The following is a 27,316-nucleotide window of genomic DNA, read 5'->3' as shown; positions in this document are numbered from 1 at the left end:
ATTTAATGGAATATTTCCATATCTTATCTAGAGTGTGTGTGTGTGTGTGTGTGTGTGTGTGTGTGAGATACACTCATTTCAGTGCACTGCACATACTGTACTTTCTACTGCAAGCATCATGTAAGGTATTCTAATGAGGCTTCCTAGGTTTAAATCAGCAGTAATATAAAAATAATATCCTCCCTCTTTCCTTACATTTAAAATTCATACAGAAAGTGTGCTTGGCAAGAATAGGGATTACTACTACAAGTCAGCTACTCTTTCAAATATGACAATTTTGGTCTCTGAAAAAAGAAGCTGCAAGAAACTGACAGCGGAACTTGATTGGCAAAGCACTTGTACATTTGTGAACTTTCCCTAACAAACATGAGTCGCTAATTAGCAGTGTTTCTGCATATTTTACATGACGTGTACGGTGTAAGAGTAAACAATAGAGGGACAACTCTTGCCCACCCTCCCCACCACCGAAAAAGAAGAGTCATTTCCTGATTAGGAGGATCTTCTACATAGGAATTTTAAGGAATCCCTCGTCTGCTGCAGTGGTTGCTCCGGGGATAAAAGGTGGTGGCACGCTTCTGAGCTTCGCACACAAAATAAACTCTACTTATGTAAGTCACCAGAACAAGAAACCAGTCAGACTAGATGGTACAGATGTTCAGAAAACAGAAAGTGCAGCTTAGAATCTAGCTCACAACCTTTTTGATCCAAAAAGCAGCACAGAATATGACATTTCAGAAAAAATAGTTTCTAATAATAAAGCAAGGAACACAAGCGTGAGGTGAGAGGTTACTGGGAGTTCCACAACGTACACGTCGAACTCACATGTTCCATTGCAGCTACATCTGACCAGTGTAGGATAATTTACAGCCAATGCGTGCATACACACAGGTGTTATGGTGGATGAACTTTATCCTATTTGACCAGTGCATCTCTCTCAGCCTCTTCCTGAGCTTTCACTCATTCTGCCACAGATTTCCTCTATGAAAGATTCAGGGTTATTTATACACAATCATTGTCTGTGGAGAAATGGGTAGAAGAAGTCCAGTTGTTTGTAAATGTACCATGGCAGCAATTTAGATTAAAGTTCATCTGTAGCACTGGTACCCTTTCCTGTGTCTCCATAGGAAATATACAAACCACTTACTCAGAAGAGAACAAGGATGTGTCACAAAACATACTTACCCAGAAACTGCATGGTTTGGGGGTAGATCTTTCCTGTGCAAGGGCCAAATTCTGCTGTGATTTGCACCAGTAAAACTCCACTGGAGACAATGGGGTTACATTCAGTGACGAGCTGCCAAAATCTTAACCACCTGTTCCCTCCTCACCCCACAAGGGGGTCGTTGCCCACCCCCACTCCCCGGGACTCCTGCCCTATCCAACCCCCTCCCCTGTCCCCTGACTGCCCCCAGAACTGGCCAGGAGGGTCTCGTGGGCCATTGTAGTGGGTGCCCACCCCACCCCACCCCTAAGAGCCAGAGGGGCCTGCTGGAGGGGCGAAGTGGGGAGTCCCAGCGGTGCTTACCTGGGGCAGCTCCCAGGAAGCATCCGGCAGGTCCCTCTGGCTCCTAGGGGTGGGGGAGCATAGCTAGGGGTGGGGCGGGGGGAGCAGCCGCTCCCCCCACTGATCACATCACACCGACTCCATGGGTGCTCCAGCCCTGGAGCACCCACAGGGAAAATTTGATGGGTGCAGAGCACCCACCGGCAGCTCCCCACCCCATGCCCGCTCCCAGCTCACCTCCGGTCTGCCTCCGCCTCCTCCCCTGAACGCCCCGCCCCGCTTCTCCACACCCCCACCCCGCTTCCCGCGAATCAGCTGTTCGGCGGGAAGCCGGGGAGGGCTGAGAAGCAGGCGGTGGCTTCCCGCTCAGGCCGAAGGTGGCGGAGGTGAGGTGGGGTGGGGAGCAGGACATCTGTGACTTACTAAACTCTTGTGGGCAGTTGTACAGATCCCGAAAAAATAAAAAGTAACCCAGGAGTCCTTTAACACTCATACAGATTTGTCCATGCTAGGGAACAGGTCAATATTATCAAAGGGGAGGTCCTCAACTTTTGGACCTTCTTTGGAAATCCTGAAAGCTGTAGCCAGGAGACCCTCCTCATAACTACCACTGTAGAGATCAAATGGATGGCAGTGTCAGCAGCGTTGAGGAAGACCTGCAGTGATGTTCTGGCAAACAGCTGGCCTTGCACAATGCTCAATAAAAGAGTTCAGCAAGGTATAATTTGTATGATTGTATTTTGTCATTAATGCCTGGTAGTTGGCGATTCTTAATTGCAAAGTAGCTGACATATATGATTTTCTAACAAACAGATCTAGACACTTCTGATTCTTGTCATAGGGTGAAGATTTAACATGGTGCTGCCTTCCATGTTCATTGCATCAACCAAAGAATTAGGAGAGGGATGAGAGAATAAAAATTCTGAGTCCTTAGATGGGACATAAAATATTTCTTATCTGCACTCTGGCATGAATAGTGGTCGGGGTGTGCCAAATAACGAGGCCCTTCTGGACCCTGCAATGGTTAACTAGCAAGGCAATGTGGGCAGATACAGCTTATGATGTGGTTCTTTAACCTCCTCTAGAGGGATCTGCAAAGAATCCACCACTCTCTTTAAACAGTTCCTGCAACTGTTTGCAATCATCTGTTTGGGATGAAGGAGGTGGTGTAACTGTTTTACCTGGGAATGAAGAAGAATGTTGCCTAGTGGAGAGATGTCTTCATCAGCTCTAGCTTCCTGTTCCTCATAAGTTTCTTCCTAAGGTTACAGTCTCCTAGAGAGTGTAATGAAGGCTGACCATCTCTGTGACTGGTGGTTCTTAGGACCCTAGAAAATTGCTGGTGATAAGCTGCCCAAGGGTCCTAGTATGACCAAGGAGGGGATGCATATGACGTGGATGGAGGTATCTATGGGTGTTCATACAAGTGAGATGGTAGTTGAGGTCATCTCTCATAAGTGACATCAATCTCTTCAGAGACTTCTGGAAAAAGACCTCTGTAGGGATGGAGATGAGAGCCCCACACAGATATTTGGGAAAGTGAGGCAATATCTTCATCAGAATCCTCCTTTCCCAATTCACTTTCTAAACACTGGAGCACAAGAAGAACCCTGAGGTGAAACCACAGTACCAGATGAATGCCCAGAGATCTGGAGGTCCTCCGTTCCAAGAGTATATCAGTGCCAAACAATGGTGAGTGGGACATCTCAGACACAGCAAGGTCCTGGGGAAAGTGAAACTCCTGTGATACCAAGCGTGTAAACTGGTACTGCATCAATGGCCTGCACTGAAGGGATAGTAGCCGAGGGAGTTATAGTACCTTGAATCTTGAGGGGAGTCCACACAGAGCCAGAGAGGGCTTCTTCAGTACTGAGAAGAGGTAGAGATCTTCTTTCCACCTACTCTACTGACAGTACTGATGATCTCTGAGCCCAAAACTTTGCAGTGGTTAGGTCTGACAGTGCCCTGGATATCTGAGCAACTGTCAGCCTCATAGGTACTGGGCCAGAGAAAAATGGGTGCTCAAGTGGCTGGAGTCAGAGACTGAATTCTTAAAGGTAGATTCCCTACCTGGAGAACTCGGGGAATGATAAAGACCAAAGAGTAGTCTTATGAGTGGAATCCTGGATCTGCCTCTAATATGCCCTCGAGGAGTGCGGTTCATGGACAGTGGAGGCAGGGGACTTACTCAGAGACCAGCCTACAGAAGCTGGGGGGGATTTTTTTTTTTTGTAAAAGAAGGTAAATACTGCTGGAAAAACATAAGAGGTGAAGTGAGTTGCCCAAGGTTATACAGAAGGTCAGAGCAGAGCCAAGTATCTTGGCTCCCAGTTCAGTACTTTATCATTTGGACCACAGTGCCTTTAAAATTAGCCTTGTTTTTTGACAAACAAGTTGTTAAAACACAGGATATTTTGAAAAATTTTGGGTCACCAAATCTCCATTTTTCACAAAAAAAAAAAAAAGTCATCCAGCTCTATGTACAATTCTTAAATCCTAGTGTTAGAATATCCTTCTTTTACCATGCAGTTCAACAGTCTTCATTCATATATATGTCTATATGTAAGTTCAGTTATAACCGTGTGGTCTAAATCCTGACCAAATCCTTGAACATTTAGGGATGCAGCCAGGCTATGCTATACTTTAATCAATAACGTTAATGTAAAGACACACTATCAAGTATCTTTTCCTGGCTTTTGGTGGAATCAGAGCCATCCCACCATGGATAATGCTTATATCAGATTTCAGCAGCTAAGCAGCATTGGGTTTGATCAATACTTGCATGGAAAACCTCCAGAAAAAACACAGGTGCTGAGGAAGGTGATACTGACACAGATGTTAACTAATTAGGATTCCGACCAAAATAAGTCAGGATAGTGAATGGCATCAATGAAGCACTCGAAATTTAAGCAGTGAGCTCCTACAGGGCCTGATCCAAAGTACATTGACAACCGACAGAAAGACTCCCTTAGACTTTGCATCAGGCTTTTAGTATAGCCACATGACTATTGTTTTTTAAAGGACTACAATGAAAGGAAAGACCATCCTCTTTTAATGTTCAAGAGCAACAGCTGCAATGTAACTGGGGCCGTGTTCTCAGTTGTTCCTATACTGCAGCCCAAGTAAGTGTCTTAATGACACTCTGAAAATATGTAAAGCACTTTTTAAAGACAATTGTGTCTGGGCACACCAGCTGTTTGTCCGGCCAGAACAGATTTAGAATTAATGGACCAAACTCTGCCCAGATTTGCACCACATGCAGTTATAGTAAATGTAGCGGTGCTGCATTGTGTTTAAATTAGGTCAAATTTGATTTAATTCATAGAGTTTAAGTTCAGAAGGGACAATTAGATAGAGTCTCAACTCCTGTGAATCACAGGCTCTTAAATGTCACCTAGCATGGAGCCTTGTATCTTCTGTTTGGCTAGATACCCTTCACTCCAAAGGATCTTAAAGTGCTCTGCAATCTTAATATACTATTCAGTGTTTCACTTTATCCACCTCTGAAATGCATTTACTGTTGAACTGCAGTTTTAGAATTGCTGCTAAAAAGGATGTGAAGAATAAAATATCTAATTGAAACTGGAGGAAGAATTTAGGGAAGATGACAGTAATTACCTGCACTGGAATTTGGCCAGAACACAGGAGCTATACCTTTACTCTTGTGGAAAAATATTGTAGGACTCTAATTGATCACGGCCTCATCTTGTTACCTAATCCACAAGACAATTTCTCCAGCATGAGCCATTGGTTCATTACTGACTCCAAGAGAAGAGTCCCACCTATTGAGTCCATTAGTTGTGATTATTATTTATTTCTTAAGCACTAATAATGTGCCTAAACATTATGCTAAACAAGGCATAAAAACCAGACAGACATTTCTTAGGCATACTGAGACTGACAGAGTAAGAGTAGATATGGACTGTGAAGACCAGAGGAGGAAGTGGCCATGATATTAGTTATTATTGCTGGCTTCTTGTAGGAAGAAAGAAATTGAGAGTCTAGGAAGGATGTGAATGAAGTGGGGTGGTGACTTGATACACCAGAATTAGATCAGTTCATGTATAATGAAAGGTCTAGAAGAACTAGACAAATGAACCACTACTGCTTCAGCATCTTCTTGACTCTCTAACAGATATCCCCTCCAAATACTCTTAATTGGTGACAGCTGGCAAGACAGCAGCACCACCACATGGGATGGCTTGAGAGCATAGTCACAGTCCCTGGTAGATGTCTGGCTTTTCAGGAAAAAGAACGAGGAGTATTTGTGGCACCTTAGAGACTAACAAATTTATTTGAGCATAAGCTTTTGTGGGCTAAAGCCCACTTCCATCAGATGCATGCAGTGGAAAATACAGTAGGAAGATATATATACATACAAACACAGAGAACATGAAAAAAATTGAGGTTGCCATACCAACTCTAACGAGAGTAATCAATTAAGGTGGGCTATTATCAGCAGAAGAAAAAAAAAACCTTTTGTAGTGATAATCAAGATGGCCCATTTCAAACAGTTGACACGAAGGTGTGAGTAACAGTAGGGGGAAAGTTAACATGGGGAAACAGTTTTTAGTTTGTGTAATGACTCATCCACTCCAAGTCTTTATTCAAGCCTAATTTAATGGTGTCCAGTTTGCAAATTAATTCCAGTTCTGCAGTTTCTCGTTGGAGTCTGTTTTTGAATTTTTTTGTTGAATAATTGAGACTTTTAGATCTGTAACTGAGTAATTTTTAGGGTTCTTCTTGAAAGGTCAGACCAACATTCAGGAAGCCAAGTGCTTACAGTCTAAAAGAATATCTGCCATATGTTTATCGTACCTTATAAGAAACTCATCCAAGTTATTTTTAAAAATACCCATTGAATAGTTGCTTTCATAAGTAATGTCTTGCTGCACAAAGCCAGGAAAGCAATAATGTCCGAGGTGCCTAATTAATGACACTCACTAGCCTGCATGGTGCAGATTTAGAGGTCAGGCACTTGCACATACTAATAAGGTTTATTAAAGCGAGTGAAGTTTGGCCAGAATGGTGCACCTCTACAGGGGAAAAGCAATTGTCCATTTTCTCCTCTCAGCGACAATGCCTGTAATTAAAATTTGGATGGAGGGAGTTATGGGGTGGAGATGGCGGCGGGGGGACGGAGGGGGAGGTTAATGTAAAAGCTTTGTGAAGCTTTAAGAGGCTTCAGCCGCTCCTTAGGCAATATCTATACAGCAAACGGTATATAGGTGAGTAGGAGAGATGTACCTTAGGGACAAGCAGCAAATCAAGTCTGACATTCTGGCCTACTGGATGTAGAGGAGGCCTCTGGGAATTGTCTGACAACATACCCCTTGATAGTATAATGACTTCAGTGAAAGCCTATGGAGGAGAGCATATGGTTATGGCATCTGACTACATATTATACTTTTAAGGATGTGACTCTAGCAATAGCATGGGGTTATGATGTTACAGCGGATTGCAGCATGGGTGCTTATTACACTGTGGAGTAAAGATTTCTGTCGGCTGCATACACCTCTCAGAACATGTCTGCCTGATTGACTATAGCAAGTGACTGTGGCAGTGCAACATATGATCCTGGGAGGACAGAGACTATAACATATTAATATAAGAATGTAGTTGATTACAATATAAGCTGTTGAAAGTGAGCTGACTATAGCACAAGACTGTAAGAATGCGGCTGTCTGCAGGGTCTAGCCGTGAGAATGTATCTATCTATACCTAAGTGTGTTTCTGACTACAGCCAGCTGTCATGCAATTGGAGTGGACAAGTGGAGTTGTCACTTATCAAACCATTGTACATGTGGTTATCATGTTTAAATATACCTCCTATCCAATTTATGGGTAGCTAACTAATTTTTGCCTTCATATGTGTGGAGAGTGGATGTTGTACTGTGAGTTTGATTACAAGATTTTAATTCTTCAATTTAACAGTCCTAGTTTTAGATTTAAACTAGGCCTTGCAGTTCACCTACTGCATTTAAAGAGCCACTATCAGTGTAAGAGTCATTTATCTTTCCCTATGTTTTCAGCATTTACATTGCCTGGGGTTAGTTTGTGCTTTGATTAACTTGACCAGTGGAAACCAGAAGTTTCATTTTCTGAGATGCTAGAAGAATAGTGAAGTAATTTTTCCAGTTCAACCAGGGAAACTTTAAATTTTAAAGTGAGTGTGTGTGGGGGGGGGAACCAAACCACCACACCACAAAACTGCTTTAAAAATTAAAAAAATCTTGACTAGGAGCCCCAATCCTGCAACAAGGACAAGTGCAGAGTCCTGCACTTCGGATGGAAGAATCCCATGCACTGACTGGGGACTGACTGGCTAAGCAGCAGTTCTGCAGAAAAGGACCTGGGGATTACAGTACATGAGATGCTGGATATGAGTCAGTAGTGCGCCCTTAAAAGAACAGGAGTACTTGTGGCACCTTAGAGACTAACCAATTTATTTGAGCATAAGCTTTCATGGGCTACAGCCCACTTCATCAGATGCATAGAATGGAACATATAGTAAGAAGATATATATACACACAGAGAACATGAAAAGGTAGAAGTTGCCATACCATCTCTAAGAGGCTAAGTGTGCCCTTGTTGCCAATAAGGCTAATGGCATATTGGGCTGCATTCGTAGGAGCATTGACAGCAGATCGAGGGAAGTGATTATTCCCCTCTATTCGGCACTGGTAAGGCCACATCTGGAGCATTGCGTCCAGTTTTGGGCTCCCCCCTACAGAAAGGATGAAGACAAAATTGGAGAGAATCCAGTGGAGGGCAACAAATATGATGAGGGGGATGGGACACATGACTTACGAGGAGAGGGCTTGTTTAGTCTGCAGAAGAGTGAGGGGGGATTTGATAGCAGCCTTCAACTACCGAAAAGGGGAGATTCATAGATATTTAGGTCAGAAGGGACCATTATGATCATCTAGTCTGACCTCCTGCACAACGCAGGCCACAGAATCTCACCCACCCACTCCTGCGAAAAACCTCACCTATGTCTGAACTATTGAAGTCCTCAAATTGTGGTTTAAAGACTTCAAGGAGCAGAGAATCCTCCAGCAAGTGACCCGTGCCCCATGCTACAGAGGAAGGCGAAAAACCTCCAGGGCCTCTTCCAATCTGCCCTGGAGGAAAATTCCTTCCCGACCCCAAATATGGCCATCAGCTAAACCCTGAGCATATGGGCAAGATTCATCAGCCAGATACTACAGAAAATTCTTTCCTGGAGGTCCAAAGAGCTCGGCTGTTCTCAGTGGTGGCAGATGACAAAACAAGAAGCAATGGTCTCAAGTTGCATTGGGGGAGGTCTTGGTTGGATATTAGGAAAACACTATTTCACTAGGAGGGTGGTGAAGCACTGGAATGGGTTACCTAGGGAGGTGGTGGAATCTCCACCCTTAGAGGTTTTTAAGGCTTGGCTTGACAGAGCCCTGGCTGGGATGATTTAGTTGGGGTTGGTTCTGCTTTGAGCAGGGGATTGGACTAGATGACCTCCTGAGGTCTCTTCCAACCCTAATCTTCTAACTGGATCCATTCAGACAAAGCCTTGCCCCCTCCCCTTTATGCCAGTGTCCACCTGTACTGATCTGACTGCAGGATTGGGCCTATATTTCTAGTCATACTGGGCCAGGCTGTGCCATTCACTGCCCTGTGCTGAGGTGGTTCAAAGCTGTATTGTCACAGGAGGAACTCTGAGGGGATCATGCTACAAAAAGTCAGAAGCCCTCCTGTAGCTGGTATAGCATGGCACCCCACTGTGCTTCCAGCCAGTTCCACAGGTTGACTATAGAGGTGGGTAGCACTAGGGACCTGCCCTGCTAGGATGATTTGCATCCTGGATTACTAGGAGGCAGCAGCTTGGGCTTTCCCAAATTTTGGGTCTTTAGTGTGTAAAATTTGCCAATTTGCCTCCCTCCAGTAGCATCTGAGCACAAGGGGCGTTGCTTCTTAAAACACTGCTGCTCTGTGCGCCTGTTGCCATTGCTTGCACGCACACACACGCCTGCTCCAGCTCTCAACTTCAAGTGTCACCGCATGGGCGGAACGTCCTGCCTCCTCAATTGCACCAAAACACTCCTCTCACAGTGCTTTAGCCCCTTTCCCCTCCCCCCAGCTTACAGAACCATCCAGCAGATACATTAGAATGGAAAGTAAACATCTTGAAAGAAAGCAGTTTTAAAGATGTGCCCTTTTACTCATGAAGGGTGCGCAACTCCATCTGCCATGTGCAGATCCATAGGCTAGCACTTTTTGCAAACAGTGACTAATTAAAGCCTGAAGTTTCTATTAATTTTTCCACTCTTTGTTGCCTGCTACATCTTCAGTTCAAGCCCTAAATGTTCATTGACTCATGGACATTTCTGAGCCAGATCTGTTCGCTGTGATAAATCAAGTTGTTTGTGCGGCAGCGTGGTGACAGACAGTTACCTGAGAACTTCAAATGTAAAACGTTTAACAGCCATCTGATGGGGGGGGGGGGAGCATGTGATTCTTTGAGGCTGAGTGCTGGAACAGTATGACAACAGGCAACATACTGCATTCAAGCCCCATTGCATGCCAGCTTACTTTCTTTTCCTCTAGAAATGGACAGAGCTGAAAGGAAGATGACTGCTGGTGTATTGTTAAAGTACTTCCAGGTCTGTAAGAATGCCTGCGATAGATGCAAACACAGCGAACAAAACTTTTGCAAAGAAATCTGAAAAATATAATCTGAAGAAAATATAAATTAGCTCTTTCCACCAAGGAACTGGATAGGCTTTAAGTTCTTGATCCAGAGTTAGATTAACTGTAGTTATTACAGATAAATTAGATAGCAACGTTAGTTACACTTTTTAAAAAGTAATATGCATATTTACTTCCTTCAGAAAAGAAACATAAGATTGTCCTCCCATTACTCAATGGAGCTGCACTGGCATAAGAGGGGCTTCTGTATTTAGGCTCTGAAGAGGAATGTATTTTAGATCACATTTTCCACCCTGCTCAAGAACTGTTATGCTTGTTTTAATTAAGAGTAAGTTACATCAAAGCTATGGTATCACCACTACAGTGTTATTATTTACACTGTGATCTACATTTAGACACTAGAGTTATGGGCTCTGACTAAGAAACTAGCTAGCTAAATTCATCCAAGGTAGCAAGAATGTCTTTGGTGAATTTAAGTGGGGGAAGGGGGCGGGCAGAAGCAACCTTACTCTGAAAATTTCAAAGGAGCAAGTCACCAAAATCCTATTGATTTCACTGGGATTGGCTCATCTAAAATCCCAAGATCAAGGGCCGAGGTCAAGAACAAAGCTCTGCTTGTTCAACCCAAGCAACCACACTGAAGTCATTTGGGTTCACTTGGTAAGGGTAAATATAGCCCCAAGAATCAAAGTCAGTGGGGGCTCAGAATTTCTGAAAATTAAACCTTTCATTTACAAATATGGATGAACATGCTTCCTCCATGTTTGAAAATTCTAACCTAAGTGACTTGCTCAGGTCAGACAGTAAATCTATGCAGAGCTGTGAACTGAACCCAGATTGTCCTGTCCTTTAACAAGCAGACCACACCGCTTCTTTCACGGAAGATATTTAAAAGTACCTGGCCTTGTGTATCCAGATTAATTCTGTTGCTTTCTTTTTAATATCCGTAGTTAACATTGAATAGTTATAATCAGACTACTTGTTTATGCAAGGTTATAGGTATTTGTATTGATCTCTATTACAATAGTATAATCCTATTCCTTTTATAGGAATTGGAAAGAGTATTAAAATAGTCATTTGCTAACAGCTGCACTATTAACATTATATAAAGAGCCTAGAACAACAAACTAGTATCACATGAGCTGCTCAGTGTGACTCTGCAAGAATGAAAGAAATGCAAATCCTGCGATTCTGCAGTTTTACCTATTTACTGCAAAATCCAAGCGTTCGTTACATGTTTCTAGCTCTATCCATTGCAAAGCCAGCCCTCTAAATGTACTGCTGCTCTGTAAGCACTGTCAGAACACTGCCCAGGCGCATGCGCACGCACACACACACACACACACACACACGAGCTCATGTCTGCACTCCTCACTCAAGGAAAGCAACCGCTGGGTAGGAAGTGCAGAGCAGGTCTAAACAGCAAAAAGCCCATTTCATATAATTCACCTCTGTGGTATTACCTCTTGTGATGCTTGGGGGTTCAGCACAAGCCAATAACTAGTTGTGTCACCACCTGCCCTGCAACTCTGATTGCTTTCAATTTTATGCTGACATCAAGAGACCGCATACAAACAGGCAGGTTACACTTAGCTTCCACCCCCCACCCCCAGTTCCTCTTTACTGTGTGACCAAACATCCTCCCACTCCTGAATTTCCCAAATAATATCTGCCCTGCAGTGTCCAGCCCTCTCCTGGAACACTTAACATCTAAGTTCACTTCTTCTTTTAAGACATAGCTCACTAATTTAACTGGGATTTGACAAACACCCATCTTTCAATCACAACGCTGTGTTGGTTTATATGAAAAGTAAAACAAGTTTAACAAAAAAGGACATAGGATTAAATGATACCAGATAAAAGGAATAAATATAGAAAGGGTTACACACAAAAGTAAAACTATGCTTCTAAAACTAAAACCTGATTTAACAAACTAGACTCTTGTTCAAAGAAGTGTTTCTCACCAAGTCTCTTTTCCAGCATGGCAGACCAGAACCTCTGGCCAGGAACCTTCACAGAGCTCAAAAAGTGTTCAGTTCCTTTGTCTTTTCACATGAAAATCTATAGTTGGTTCGTGCAGCACTGGATATACAAGAGTGTGAAGTATTCACATGGAGCCCAGCAGCAGGAGCCAGAAGCCTCATGTTTACACAGTGTGCAGGGGCAGTGCTAGAAAACACAAATGGAGTCTGGCAGGAGTACAGACATATGGCCCTAGCCCCCTCTCATGACAGTTGGAGCTCAGAGGCCAGCACTAAGGACAGCATATGCTGCACCTCCAAAAAGAACGTGAAGGTGTCACTCCTGTGTGCTCTCCTCAGTACCTACCCCCTGCCACTCCTCCCCTTGGAAGCACCTTTTGCTCCTAAAACCACAATATATGTGGTATGCAAATCTCAGCCCTCCTTTTTATAACTATCTCAGCTGGGGAGGTTAAACCACTCCATGGGCTGAAGGTAAATATCTAGAGCATTTTAATGTTACCCTCAGATACCATGGTTATATCTACACTGCAGTTAAAAACCTATGGTTGGCCCATGCCAGCTGACTCAGGCTGTTTAACGGCAGCGTAGACATCCAGGCTTGGGCTGGAGCCTGGACTCTAGGACCCTGTGAGGTGGGAGCTAGAACATCTACACTGCAATTACACAGCCCTGCAGCCAGAGCCCCAGTCAGCTGGCATGGAGCAGCCACAGTTGTTTAATTGCAGTGTAGACATACCCTGAATGTCCTTAAGAGTCAAATATTTGAGCAAATTAGATGGGCTGTCACTATGGGGGGGGAAAAACTCTTTAAGCTAAGGTGGGACCCAAATCAATGCTCTATCTCCACTTCCTCACATCCAACTCCAATTCAGGAGTGGTTGGAATTGGAACTTGTATCTAGATCCAGATTTCAAAGCTGCACCTCCTTTATAATATACCATACCAAAAGCCAAGCTCCATAAACCCCGGCACCTGAATGGTCAGGCAAGAACACAATCCAGATCAGAACTTCCAAGATCAGGCCAAGGCCCATTTCTATTTTAAACCAGTTGCCTCATTCTAGTGAGGACAGCTTTGCTGATTTCAATCTGCTCCAAAATCAGTGTCAGGCAGGTTTCTCACTCACACACGCCACACCTTCCTCAGAGTTCCATACTTACCTCCCCTTGGCAATCTTAGCTCTTGTTCTTCCTTGCTAGTCCAAGGTTAATTCATGGATTTTTTTTAAAGCTAAATTACTTTTCCCTGAATGATCTAATTAAATTACCTCCCTGCAGGAGCTGAGCTAATTGCCCTTTCTCAACAATTCTACTTTTCTATTTTCTCTGTTGCCTATCAATTTCCCAAAAAGATATGTTCTACCTTTTCAGGCAAAGTGCTGTTTCCTTACATGACAGGCAAAAAGACCTTGGGGCTACTCCCATGTGAGTTGTAAGGGTATGTGAATCAAAGCTTGATAGCATTACTTCTTATTTTTCATCTTTCCATCTATTCAGTGGGCTCTATTTAAGGAATGGACTATTCTCACTTTCTCTTCCTAATTTTCTCCTTGTTTGGGAGGATAAAAACATTTGGAAGACCCATTTCAAGATTAGCCAAAAGGGCAAGTCTCATGGATTATAGCCCACTATGCAAAATTCTGAACAGTATGTTTCAGAGGCAACGAGAGGTTGTTTAACTGCTATTTTATGTTTTAGTTCAAACATAGCAATTGAACTTACAGGAGAAATTAATTCCAGGAAGTCCTACGGCTTATGTTATGCCAGAGGACAGGCTAGACTATCCCAGTGGTACCTTCCAGACATAAAAATCTGAGATTCTATACCAGTCCTGCTGTTGTGGTCCTTCCAGAATGCGCTCAACCTTTTGCTAAGCAATAAGAGCTTGCCCTGTAACCCAGGCTGCTAGTATAGTTATTGAAGATGCTCTCTTTCTCCCACTACTGACTCTTGCAGAATTGTCAGTGCCTCCAAACCCCAGGACACTTGCCATCTTCTCAGCCCTATGACAGTAAGGTAAGAAAAAAAAGTCCTTTGAAGCCATTTCTTTCAGCCTAACCCCCTCTCTCTCACACACACACACACACACACACACACACACACTTCCATCATGAAGTGGATGTGCAGTGGACAAGTACAACTTCACAAAAAATATCCCCAGAATTATTCTTTCCCCTAGAGATGGTTATCCAAGGTCAGGGTGGAGACTGTTTAGCAGAGCAGTAAAAATTAAGCTTCTGCTGCTATTGCCCAACTTGTATGTTTTCTGTAACTAGAGGACACCAGTCTCCATGGATGTCAACACAGCAACTTTAACAAACGTTTACCCAAAATATGTATAAAAAGTAGAAGATTCTTGGATATCACCCATTTCCTGGGCAGATAGCATCAGACTCCATTGTATGGGATAACTTTTCTTTTGCACTGATTTTCTATTTTCAGGTCCCTAGACCAGTACGTGGATCTTTGGTCTATGCTGATCTGCCCGGAGTCATTTTTGCTAACAAGACATAAGAGGATCCTGCCCTACACGTGGCTCTAAGCAAGCTTCCTGAAACAGACTGATTATAGTGGATTACATTAATAGGTATGTAAAACTGATTGATCTCAGATCAACAGCGTGTAAAGAATATCAGAAAATTAGAAAGAGGGGGAATCCTTCCTCATGCCCATATGCAAATAGGAAATTAGAGCAAAACAAAATTTTAGGTTTCAAAAGTTTCTAGTGAAACAAAGATAAGTTCTTTCAATCCCCTGCCCATTTTCTGACCAGCTTCCCAGAAAACTCTAAAGAATGTCAGCATTACAAAATCCCCATTTTTCAACTGGGGCTAAATTTCAAAAGCCTCAGAAAACAAAAAGTGGATATTTCTGTAACGTTATTGGAGTTATTTAGTCCCTCAATAGCCTGTATATGTGGGGGGGTGGGGAGGGGAGAAAAATCAATGTAACTCAAATATATCTGACTAATAACAACCCTAACCGGTTTGCTCCATATCAATGAAGTGTTCTGTTCTAATGAGACTAGTCAAGTACAAATGACTCACAACACTCAGCATTTACTGAAGTTAGTATTAACCAGATTCTGAAAATGGCAGCAGTGTTTCTGAACCTCAAGCAAACAAGGTCAGTGGAGTACTTCATAAAACACACCCCCCCACCCTTTTCAGGACAATGTCCTCCATAAACTACAAAGAACAGGTGTACATGTGGGTTAAATTGTCTGTATTGTTTTATAACAAGCTCTTTTCATTTTCTGCACTACAGCCCTATGTGCATTAAATGCAATTTAGTAGGATCAGCAGAGCTTGAAAGGGCAGATCAAACAGTATGGAGAATCCCAGCTGTGCAGGCCCCAATTCAGTGTAAATATTAACCACAGCACTTGCTAATAATTTATTAAATTTGAAACAAGACATTTGTGTTCCTTTGTTGTGTGTTAGCCTCATTGTTTCCACTTCATCATGGTTGTTTAAAGATTTCCCTAATTTATAAAAAAAATTAAGACCCATTATTCTTGTTCCAGGACTTAGTTTAGATTTACCAATATTTACATTGACCTTTCAGAAATCATCAGGAGTGTGGTACAGTGGCAAACTTGAAATGGGTAAATTAACTTCCATCATGGTCGGACCTTTTTATGTTGCAGGTGGCTGGACACAGAAGAGTAAGAAAAAAAAGCATTTAGGTCAGTGCAGCAACTCAACAAGCTCATATTTGCATCTTTGTGTTACCCCAGCTGTAACTTTAAGTGCTCAAGCTGACGACTGTGCTGAAGGAACCGATTTTAGGGAGCAAATGATGAGTGATTGTATTTTAAAGGTAACCAAGGAAATGGCTTTTTTTGGTTTGTTTGTTTGTTAAATCTCTTGCTAGCTGAAGACACTTAGAACTCCGCTGAGTTCTAGTGTCTGAGGCTTGGAGAAATGTACAGAACGATTTGCCTCCTGGTCTAATGTGCTGTATCTCTGTGTTTTTAATATTATTTATATAGACACACAGTATAGTATATTACACACACAGCGAAGGAGTCATGGTCAAACACGTTGCAAATACTGGACTATAGAAACAGAAAGAAGAATGGAAAAAGGGGACAAAAGTGTGCCTTCTAGGTCATTGCCCAGACAAATAAGAACTGCACTCACCACTCAAAAGCTGAGTCAGGGATGAAAACAATGTGCTCATAAACACAAAACCACATGCAGAAGAGACAATTATAAACTCAAAAGGATAAAGACATTTATCAGAGCATTGAATGGATGAACATTATAGCAGGTTGGACCACTTGTGGTGATGATGCATGAGTTGAGAAGATATAGTGTGAAATGGGTTTATGCCAAATGAGATGGGAAGGCAAAGGAGAATTCTACCATGATGAATACAGGACATTAACACTGGGAAGAGGAGGTAGACACCAGGATGGAATCATATTGGTGCTAAAGCCAGGTTTTTACAGCATTTAACCCAGTATCATTGTATGATGAAGGAGATATTCAGCATCAAAATCAGGTGCAGTCACAATAGCAAAAGAATATGTGCCACCCTCAGCAGTGCTCAAAAAATAAAGTTTAAAAAATGTTGTAACCATCTACAGAAAACCATAGACATTGACATTCCATGGTGCAATCCATACCAGCGAGGGGTTGTGTCACCACCTGCCCTTCAACCTTGGGTACCTCACAATACTGTGGTGCTGTAGCTCCCACCTGGGCCACTCACAAACAGCCCTCCAGCATGCAGTTAGCACCTTGAGTGTCTGTGTACAGCTGCAGCCTGCCAGCCACCCTCCAGTCACACTCTGGCTTCCACCAGGCTTGGTTACCACTTGCAGAATGACCCCACCCCACTCCCAAAGTTTCCCCCCCAAAAAGCCATGTGTTTTCCCCACTGTCCAGCCCTCTCTTGGACAGTCTAGATATTTTAGGTACATTGATCTGTTCCAGGGGCAACAGTTTGCTACTTTAACTGGAGTTACTGAACAATTCACAAACACTGGATTAGTTCTGATTAAAGAAAAAAGTAAGTTTATTTGACTACAAAGAGAGATTTTGAGTACATGTCTAAGGCATTAAAGTCAGAAATGATACAAGATAAAATGCTTTCTAGTAACTAAAAACTTAAACTAGACTTGGTTCAAGGTAAAATTCTTACCAAAATGTTCCCAGCAACAGGCCTGACCAAATTCTCAGGTCAGAATCCCTCCCAAAATCCACAAGCTGGTTCCTTTCTTCCCTCCCTTCACCTGAGAAGAGAAGGAAGAGAGAATGGATATCTGGGTATTTTTGCCCCTCCCTTTCATGGTCCAGTCACCCTTTGAATGCATTTTCCTGAGGGTTACCCTCAGATAAGAAGTTCCTTCCAGCTGTGAGGATGGTGACAGAGGGTCTCCCAGTGAAAGAGGTTCCATTTTGTTTGATAAAATGCAAATCAATCTGTTCCTGACCCCCTTCACTGCCAAAGTGGCCAATCAGCTTTGACGACACCTGGCTGGAGGCATCAACTTCTCCTTTGTCTTTGAGAAACCAGTTTAACCACTACCCAGACTCATCTGGTGAATACATTTCAGTCATAACTTCAGCTTAGGTTCATAACTTTACATATAATGGTGCTATACACATCACCATGATATTATTGACCAGCAAGTTATTAGTTTTGAAATGATACCCCGCAAGACATATTTTGTACAAAAGATTACTACAATGGTTTGTCGGGTGCGACTGCAGGGGTGAAATGTCTGACTCAATGCAAGACAAGATGGGTTATTAGTGACAGGAAAGCATAATGTGAAATTAGTATCACACTGGAATTCCTGAGCTGGACCAATGGGCAGATTTGCACTCAGTAAAAGTAAGTGAAACAGGAGAGAGACTTAAATTTCTAAGTAACAATCTGATAAACATGCCAGTCCGACAAAGAAAGCTGCAAAGAACATGGACTTAGACTTATATGTGAATAACTGATGGAAATCAAGGGTGTTATACAGATTTATGGACAATATCTGATCAGATCGTAAGTTAGTGCTGGCATCAATGAGGTTGAGGCTGAGAACAAACAAACAAACAAACCAACAAACAACAAGTGTCAAAAACTAACATCTATGATATGGACAAGTTGAAAAAGAGCCAGATATCAAGAAAGAATACAACAGTTGTGCAGAGAAACATCATGTCTCTAGTGAAAGTAGTAATGCACACTGAAGAGATATAATAATAATAATTTTTAAAAAGGGAGAAACAATGAGCATCACTGAAGAGGTGTTGGGCTACAAGGCCAAAACAAAGAAACCAAGGGTGATAATGGATGAAGTTCTACAGTTGAGTGACAAGCACAGGAAGCTGAGGGAGAACAACAAGAAAGAGACAAGTCTGAGAGCTGAGTACAATGGGTTGACCAGAGAGATCAAACAAAGCAAAAAATGAACAACTGGGTAAGTGAACAATGTAAAGAAGCAGAAGATTACAGTAAGAAATGCAACACAGGGGGTTGTATCGCAAAGTAAGAGAACTGGGTAGAACATATGCATTGAAGATGTTGGTGGCGAAAGACAAGTATGGGTAAATAACTGAGGATCAATAAGCGAAGAAGCAGAAATGGAAAGAATATTTTGAAGACCTGTACAAAATGCAGAATATAGTAAATGGTCCAGGAGAAGCTTCCCAGTACAAAACAAAAGAAAGCAGATGCCAGAATTCCTAGAAGTAAAGATCTTGACAGAAATTTTGAAAAAAGAAGAGACAACATATCTGCAGAGCTGTAGCAGGCAACTGAGGAACACACAGTAAAGGTAATGTACAAGCTATTCAACAAAAATCTACAAGCAAGAGCAAATGGCAATTGAACGGGGAAGGAGGGAAGCAGTAATACTATCAATCCATAAAAAGCAGATAAGAGTGAGTACAAGAACTACAAAGGAATCAGCTTATTGAATGTGCCAGGATAAGCATTCACTAAGACACTGCAGAGAGGAACAAATAGGTAGATGGAAGCAGCAGTTGCAGAGGAACAACCCAGATTTAGACCAGGACAAAGACAGATATCAGAAAGTACATAGAACACAACCAAACATGTTATAACAATTTTATAGACTTGAAACAAGCTTTCAACAGCATTTGGTAGAAAGGATTATGGCAAGTCTTGAGAATATATAGCATCCAAGACATTGATCAAGCTGATAGAAAACATCTACAGCACGTAGATGTCAGAGCAGCCAAGAAGCTGACAGAATGGTTAAAAGTGAGAATAGGAGTGAGACAAGGATCTATGTTATTGCCAGATTTGTTCAGCTTAGTACTGGAAGCAGTAATGACTATAGCACTGAGAGATTAAATGAGAGTAGTCATGTATTGTGGAAGGACATCGAATAACCTTAGATCAGCAGATGATATTGACTTCATAGCACTGAAAAAGGAGACAGACAATAACTAAGATACACCAGGAAATCAGCACATTTGGACTGGAGATTGGCACAGAGAAGACAAAAGAAAATGACAATTGGAAGATGAAAGTCAGAGAAAGAACAAAAAAGCAAAAAACAAAAAAAAACACACATTAAAAAAGGAGAAAATTGTACCTTGGAAAGCTATATTGAAGAATTCTGAAGGTAACATAAAAGAAGACACAGACTGTCTCTGCAAGATCTGGAAGGCTAAAGACATTATGAAAAAATGAAAGTCAGTGTATACAAGATAATTGTCATGTCAATACTGGTGTATGGGTTGCAATGTTGGAGGATGAGGAAAGCAAGATAGTTCATTTCTGTTGAGGGGGAATACAGAGAGTTTCAAGACTGCAGAACATTTTTAAAAAATGGAGTGATAAGAATAGCTGCTACAGAAGATTCAAGAAAGACCACTGCAATGATTTGGTCAAGTGTCAAGAATGATCTGGAAACAACACCACACATGGTGATACATACCAGCGTGCAAGGTACTAGAAATAGAGAAAGACCAAGGATGCATTGGATAGATATGGTGAAGAATGACACAGAACAAGAAGCTTGACATGTCAAGAAGCTGGTACAAGGCAAAGTGGTGGAAAGACTTCATTTGACCCCATTTTGCTGTTAAACTGACAGACTTGAATCAAAGAAGAAGAAAGACGACTTGGGACATGGAAATGCTGCTGTTTAGCCACCACTGCTTACAGTACTGAAGACATCCAACCATGAGAGATCATGAATAAATTGCCATAGACAGCCAAAGCAGCAGAAAGATTTTTTTTCTCTCCCCCATTTCCTCACTTCTGTACTTACAGTGTAATAAAGACATTTCTCCACAAAGACATCTCTCTTATTTTTGGTTTTCTTAGATCCAAAATCAACTTTAATGCCGGAGGTGAGAAACCACTGCAATGCTCGTGAGACCCTAAGGCTGAGAGCTCAATGTCTTTGCCTGTGCCAGCTTTCTTCAGCAGACTGCTATATTTCCTTCAATGTACTATACCCTAGCTAGTGAAATCATTATTGTGTCAGTAATATGTAATCAAAGATTTCATTTGTCAGATTAAGACACTGATTTTTTCAGTGGAAAGGAAAGCTACCACCGACTAGAGGTATATTGCACAGTTCTCTAGACACAGAAACACTACTGGGCAGAATGTAGGGAATATCAGAAGGCTTAAATGCAGAGCTGAAAGTAAGCCAGCACACCCTGGTACGGCATACCGGCAAGAGCCCGTGCGCTGTACCGGGGAAGATTGGCTGCTGGAGCCCTGGCAGCAATTTAAAGGGCCCGGGGCTCCGCTGCGGTAGTGGTGGCTGGGAGCCCCTGGCCCTTTAAATCACCCCCCGAGCCTCTGGCTGCCACTGCTACCCCGAGGCTCTGGCAGCGGGACTCAGGTGGAGGTTTAAAGGGCCCGGGGCTCCCACTGCCACTACCCTCTGGAGCCTTTTAAATCGCCACCTGAGCCCCGCTGCTGGAGCCCTGGGGTAGCAGCAGCGGGGCTCAGGTGGCGATTTAAAGGGCCAGGGACTCCTGGCTGCCGCTACTGCAGTGGAGCCCCGGGCCCTTTAAAGCGCCGCCAGAGCCCCCGGGGCGCCGATGGTTATTTAAAAGGCCTGGGGCTCTGCTGTGGTAGTAGCAGTTGGAGCCCTGGGCCCTTTAAATCACCTCCGAGCCTCTGCAGCTGGTAGCTCCGGGGTGATTTAGAGGGTCCAGGGCTCCCAGCTGCTGCTACCACAGTCCCAGCCCAGGGATGTATAGGCCCCGCCTCTTCTGGTAGAGGCCACACCCCTTCCGGTTGAGGCCCCGCCCCCTCCTAAGGACGCCAGAGTACCGGTAAGTCCTTTAAATTACTTTCACCCCTGTTTAAATGGCTATACAAAATACAACAAATAAATCTGACCACAATTAGGGAAGATATACAGAAGTCATTGAAATATAGAGGTAGAAGGGACCTCAAAAGTGCCTAAATGACTTATGCTCTTAAATCCCATTTTCAGAAGTGACTTGGGGCCAGATTTTTAAAAGGTATTTAAGCACTTGAAGACGCAGATAGAGGCTTTAGAAAATCTTCACTAGATGCCTATCTGCTTAAATACCCCCACCAACTCTTTAAGCGCTTAAATCCCTTTAAAATCTGACTTGCAAGAGCCTAAATCTCATTGACTGACCCTGACACTATAGCGGCACACCTTGATCCTGCTGCAGCTCTATGCAGAGCCACTCACTTTTTTGGCTTAGAAAAGTCTAAGGGCTGCTGTAATTTATTTTGAGCTGTGATAGTCACAGCGTACTGAAATTACAGCCACTGATCAATGCAATGTAGTGGGGTCCCAGGCACCACCTGCTCCCCCAGACGCACTTCCCCCCCCCACCCCGCATGTTGTTAGGGCAACAGGGAGGAGGAGACAAAGAGCCCTCTGACAGCTCTAACCACCAGAAAAATATTTTCAACCAGCTTCAGGGTTAGTCCATGCTGACAGTGCAGTGAAAAGCAGCCTCACAGCAATGAAGAATTCTGCTGGTAAAGGACTGGGACTTATTTTATAGCACTCACCTCTTGCTGGACGAGGTTTTGCTCTTGATGAGCCAGCTCACTCCCTGGGGCAATTCAGTCCGAGGTCTCTCAAGGAATCCAGGGAAGCAGGTCCCAGCTGGGTCAGTTGTTTTATTTTAAGCCTTCTTAACAAATCAAAACCTCGCAGACTCTTCCTTCAAAAGCGTACAGGCCAAGTAGTCCCTTCCCCAACTCTGACCCCCACAGCAGTAACTTCAGCAACCTGAAACTTCCTGGCTCTTACCTCAGAGCCTCCGCAATAAAAGGGCTTCACACAGTCTCTCTTCTGTCCATTTGGTTTCTGGAGCAATTCCTGTCTGCAGTAGCTCCAGCAGCAGTCCATTGGGAGCATGACCCAAGCTTTCTGGTGGGTGTTACAGTCCATTCCTTCCCCTTTCCTGCTGCCCTGTTATAAGTCCCCTAATTAAATTCCAGCTCTTTTCAAGTGCTCTGGGCAGGGCTTGTCAGCCAGCCATCCTCAGGCCTCTGACCCCACAGGAATGAAGGTATAAGGGATACCACACTGCCCTATATATCTATTTCTAAGTAACTCAAAGGAATCTGGAATGATGATCAAGCCAGTAATAAAAATCAACAATACTTTCATGTATAATCCAGAGTTTGATGAAAGTTACAAAAGTGCTGCATTTGTTAAGACAGTATATGAAGGGCATTAATGACTTTGCTGCTAATATTCATAGCTGTGTTTTGGTCTCCAAAACACTTGTAAAACTTTTGCTTTCTGAAAGTTCATGTGTAAATGTGTTCGTGGTAGGGTTCACACTGGTGATTTTCACACTGCCATTTTGATGTCTGTTGACTTGCCTGCCTTCTGTTAATTAAAATTTCAGTTATCCTATCAGGGAAACAGAAACACCAAGACTTATGAAAGAAATATAGGGTATAAAACAAACCTTAATTAAGCAGTTGCTTAACTAACCACTTTTCTTAGGGTTCTTTTCATTTTGATGGCTGAACTAAAGAAAAAGGACTTGAGAGTTGAATTTAGTTTTATAGAGTTAAATACCCTTAACAATAGCTAAACAATACCCTTGCTATAGGATAGAAGAAGGCAAAATGGTATTAATTAATTATGATTTGGCTACATAAATTAGAAAAATTGGTAAATATAACCATTCAGGTGTTCAGAATACAATCACACAACTACAATAGAAAACACCACTTGTACTCAATCACTATGCTGGGAACATCATTTTGATTATATTTTTGACCGAGTCCCTCAGAATAGGGCCTCACATGCTAATTGCTTATCAGCTCCATGTTGCTAACACAAGATAATTTGGGCAAATATTTAAATGACAATTCACCAATGTCTTCATAGTAGTCAAACCTTTTTACCTGTTTTCCAATCAGTTATATTATCCCCAGGATCTGATTAACATTCCTAACTACATAAAGGTAAACTGCTACATTTATGACAGACGACAGATTGAGTGCAATTCAAGAAGCTTGCAAACTCATTTATATCTGTTTACACCTACAACTTGCAAGGCAGTATGAAGCCACTAACTATGGAAAGCCCATGTACAGTGTTCTACAATCTTAGTTAACAATGGTAACTGAAGTAGATTTGAAACTGACCAACAATCTTTATTGGAACCTGTTACAAAACAGTAACACACAGTAACTCTGTGACAGTCTTTAGAGTACATACAAAAGCATGTAGACTCTCTTACTAATTAAGTACCCAGTTTCAGAAAGAGTCAATTGACTGATTTGGAGTGGTCACCCAAGTGCTACTTATCACCAGAATTTTGCTTAGCCATCACCTTTCAGCTCAGTTATTGTTCACAGTAGGAGTTGATTCTGCAAAATAAAGGTGGAGCAAAGGACACACACGACTAAAGTTTATTCCTGGTGCCTTAGCAGGGAACCCAAATTGCTGGAAAATAGAAAAACAATTCCAGTACCTATCTTGGGCAGGCACCTTTATTTCACCAGGAGGACTCAGGATGCCAGCCCAGGATCTCTGTCTTCTCCCTTCCAGGTGTTTTAGGCTTTCAGGAAGTGATGTGCTGAAGGATACCGGTTGTTTTATCCTATTTCTGCTGGCTAGTCCAGTTTGGTTCCTCTTCTTAGAGGTGCTGGCATGGACCAATCAGATGGTGACCCATACCTCTTCCAAAGATTTGAAGTGTCAAGTTATGCCATAACCATTGGTATAGCCATCATAGGACATACCTTGAACGCCAACTTGTTTGCGCCAGTCAGTAACTTACCTCCTCAAGTCTTTCTGTGGGCCCCATGCAGCACACCCCTTGGCCACCTTTGCAGTGATGCTTGTTCAAGTTGCAGTTTCTCCATCACTCTGCTAGCTGCTGAAAAGTCAGGTTTGAAGTTCATATAATTTCTGAAAATTCCCTCCATACTCTTTGATGCTCTTTAAACCTGTTTTAACAGTCCATTTAAAGAACTGCTGTTCTGCAGCAGGCCAGGGCAGCTGAATAAATCTTCCATTTCTGTTCTCCTTGTTTTAACAACAATGGTAGGAACTTGGTATGTACGGCTGTGCATTTTTAATCAAACAGTTACCTTTCTGCCAATTCCACTCTGTGGTGAAGTGGCCTTATAAGCACACTGTTTAGTTTCAGTTATTTTTATTGACTGCCTCTTTCAGCACAGGTGGATTTCACTAACTCAATAGCATAAGCATGCTTGATTGCAAACAGCCTTACTTCTTCACTATATCACTTAAACTGAAAGACTATGAATACAACCCCTTTCTTTCCTAACGGGACTGCCTATGAGATAAACCCTGTCATTGGAGTTTACAATATTTTGCCCAAAGCTGTATCACTGATATTTTACTTCCCCTTTATACACATTTTAATTACAAATAGATTCCATCAAGTTTCCTATTTTACTGCTCTGTCTGGCACTTCACACAATGCCAGTGTTTGATATTAATTTAATGATTTTTGATTCGTTTACTTGATCAGAGACAAGAAAAAAAGGGAAGTCTCTTTAGCACCGCAAGCAGTACACTCTTGCTAAATGCACGCAGCGATTCTGAATGCTCAGGCATTTGAAGAAATCTATCCGTTAGACCTTGGGTTTTTATTCTCTTTGCCCTTCATTTTATCTTTCCTAAAAGGCCCCTGTGCATGGGCAATTCGTAAATAGTAATAACTGGTATGTCTGGGGATTTAGTTACTACACTTACTCGACCACACAAAATAAAGAGTAACAAATAGGCAGAGACATAGGTTGAAAGCTGCTAACAGTAAGTCTCTGTTGAACAAATGAGAAATTAACAGATTAATAAAAAACAAAGTCTGTTGATAAGACACTTTATGAACAGAAAAGAGGGCTAAATGGTGCTACCTTAATAAATGTCCATGATCCCTTGCTCAAACAAGCAGTCAAATTGTCTCCCACAGGACTATTCATCTGGGCAAGTTATTATTTAGTTGCATTACAGTAGTTTCTATAGGCTGAAACCAAGATCAGGGCTCCACTGTACTAGGCACTGTACACACATGAGACATCCCCTACCCCATTTACAGTCTAAAACAGATAGGGACATAGAGGTTAAATGATTTGCCCAAGATCACCCAGCAGGACGGTTACTGGCCTGGAAAGAAGACCTAGATTTCCTGAGTCCTACTCCAGTGCCCTAACCATGAGGCCACACTCCTTCCAAGTGCTCATTAAATGTAAGGGTTCTTTGATCTAGCCATGTATAAATTATTTTCTAATAGGTCAGTCAGTTCCAATATAATCCTCCCATGCTCTGAGAAAGAAATCCATATTTTAAAGACATGTTCCCCAGGATCTTGGTTGCTTTTGACTCTGACATTTCCAATATATATGATGGGAGAATTCAGTGTCGAGGCTCCAGATCATACCATCAGATTTAATGAGGAAAGTGCAAGCCAGCTGCTCATTGCTGGCCTGGGTCTTCACCACTGATTAATACAGAAGGTTACGTGGAGAACACTGACTCCAAAGGCGCTTTTCCAATTTTAATCTAACTCAGTAAGAAGCCTTTAAGGAATGGCACAGACAGTTCTCTTGAGAAGATGTTATTGATGCAAAACAAGGCAAAAATATGGACAAAGTGAGGGGCACCGAATTAAAATAAGAACTTGGTAGCATTCTCCCCTGCCTCCCAGCCATGCTTTCCATGCAACCTCCCAGCTTTTAAAGGTCAAATATGTAAACTTAAGAAATGTGTGAGTGTGTTCTAGTTACAATGCTCATTTTTTGTCAGTTCTATGAAGCAATAACCCATGAAATATAGTTGATATCTCCTGGGTACAGTTTTCCATGCCTGCAAACATTTAAAATTGCACTTGTGGTACATAAAAGATTTATAATGATCTCACCCGCAAATATAAATTTTATCTCACGTAGGAAAAAAAAAAGTCCTAAAAGCAGAAGCAGCGAACAGCTGAATGTGAGCCCAGTGTCATAAATTCATAACACTTACAGCTTTTTAACAACCAGTCATAAATGTGACTGATTTCAATTTCATCTATGAAATTTTGTGATAGAACCAGGAATATCCCTTTAAAACCCCATTTTTAGGAACAATGGGCATGATCAAGGCCTTGCTAGTGTTGGGGTGGGAATGGGGGCATGGGAGGTGGAAAGCCAGAGGGTGCCTGAGCCACATGCAGGGAGGATGTCTCAGGGGTAAGTAATGCATTCTACAGAGATCCTGCTCTGCACACATTCTCCCTACTAGCACCAGCTACCATGAACAGCATGTTAACAGGGAAATCTGTTTCTAGCCGTTCCCCCAATCTGGCTAACAACTTCCCTTGGGCTCATGTCATATCCTGCCATGCTCTTGAAAACCTGGGGAAAACATTATGTTAGTGCCATGTTTACTTTTATGTCATTTTATCCATATGATATTTTATTTCAAAAGCTTTCAGATGGTGGGGTTTTTCAGTGAGTGCCATCAAAGAGGAAGAGATTGTTAGATTAAGAAGAAGGGAAGGTAAAGTGTAGACTGGAGAGAGGGGCAAAAATTTGTTAAGTCATTGTTGAAATGGTACATACCTACATCATACAACTGGTCAAAAGTGTTTGCTTTCTAAAGTGTGATGCTATTTCATCTGTGTTGAATGGCTTTGGTGCTGTGCTCCACCAAAAAAAAAACACAACTGATTTTCAGATAC

Source organism: Natator depressus, chromosome 3, assembly GCF_965152275.1.
Source record: "Natator depressus isolate rNatDep1 chromosome 3, rNatDep2.hap1, whole genome shotgun sequence".
Lineage (NCBI taxonomy): Eukaryota > Metazoa > Chordata > Testudines > Cheloniidae > Natator > Natator depressus.
The sequence above is the reverse complement of the archived record's forward strand: the minus strand, read 5'-3'. Positions refer to the sequence as shown.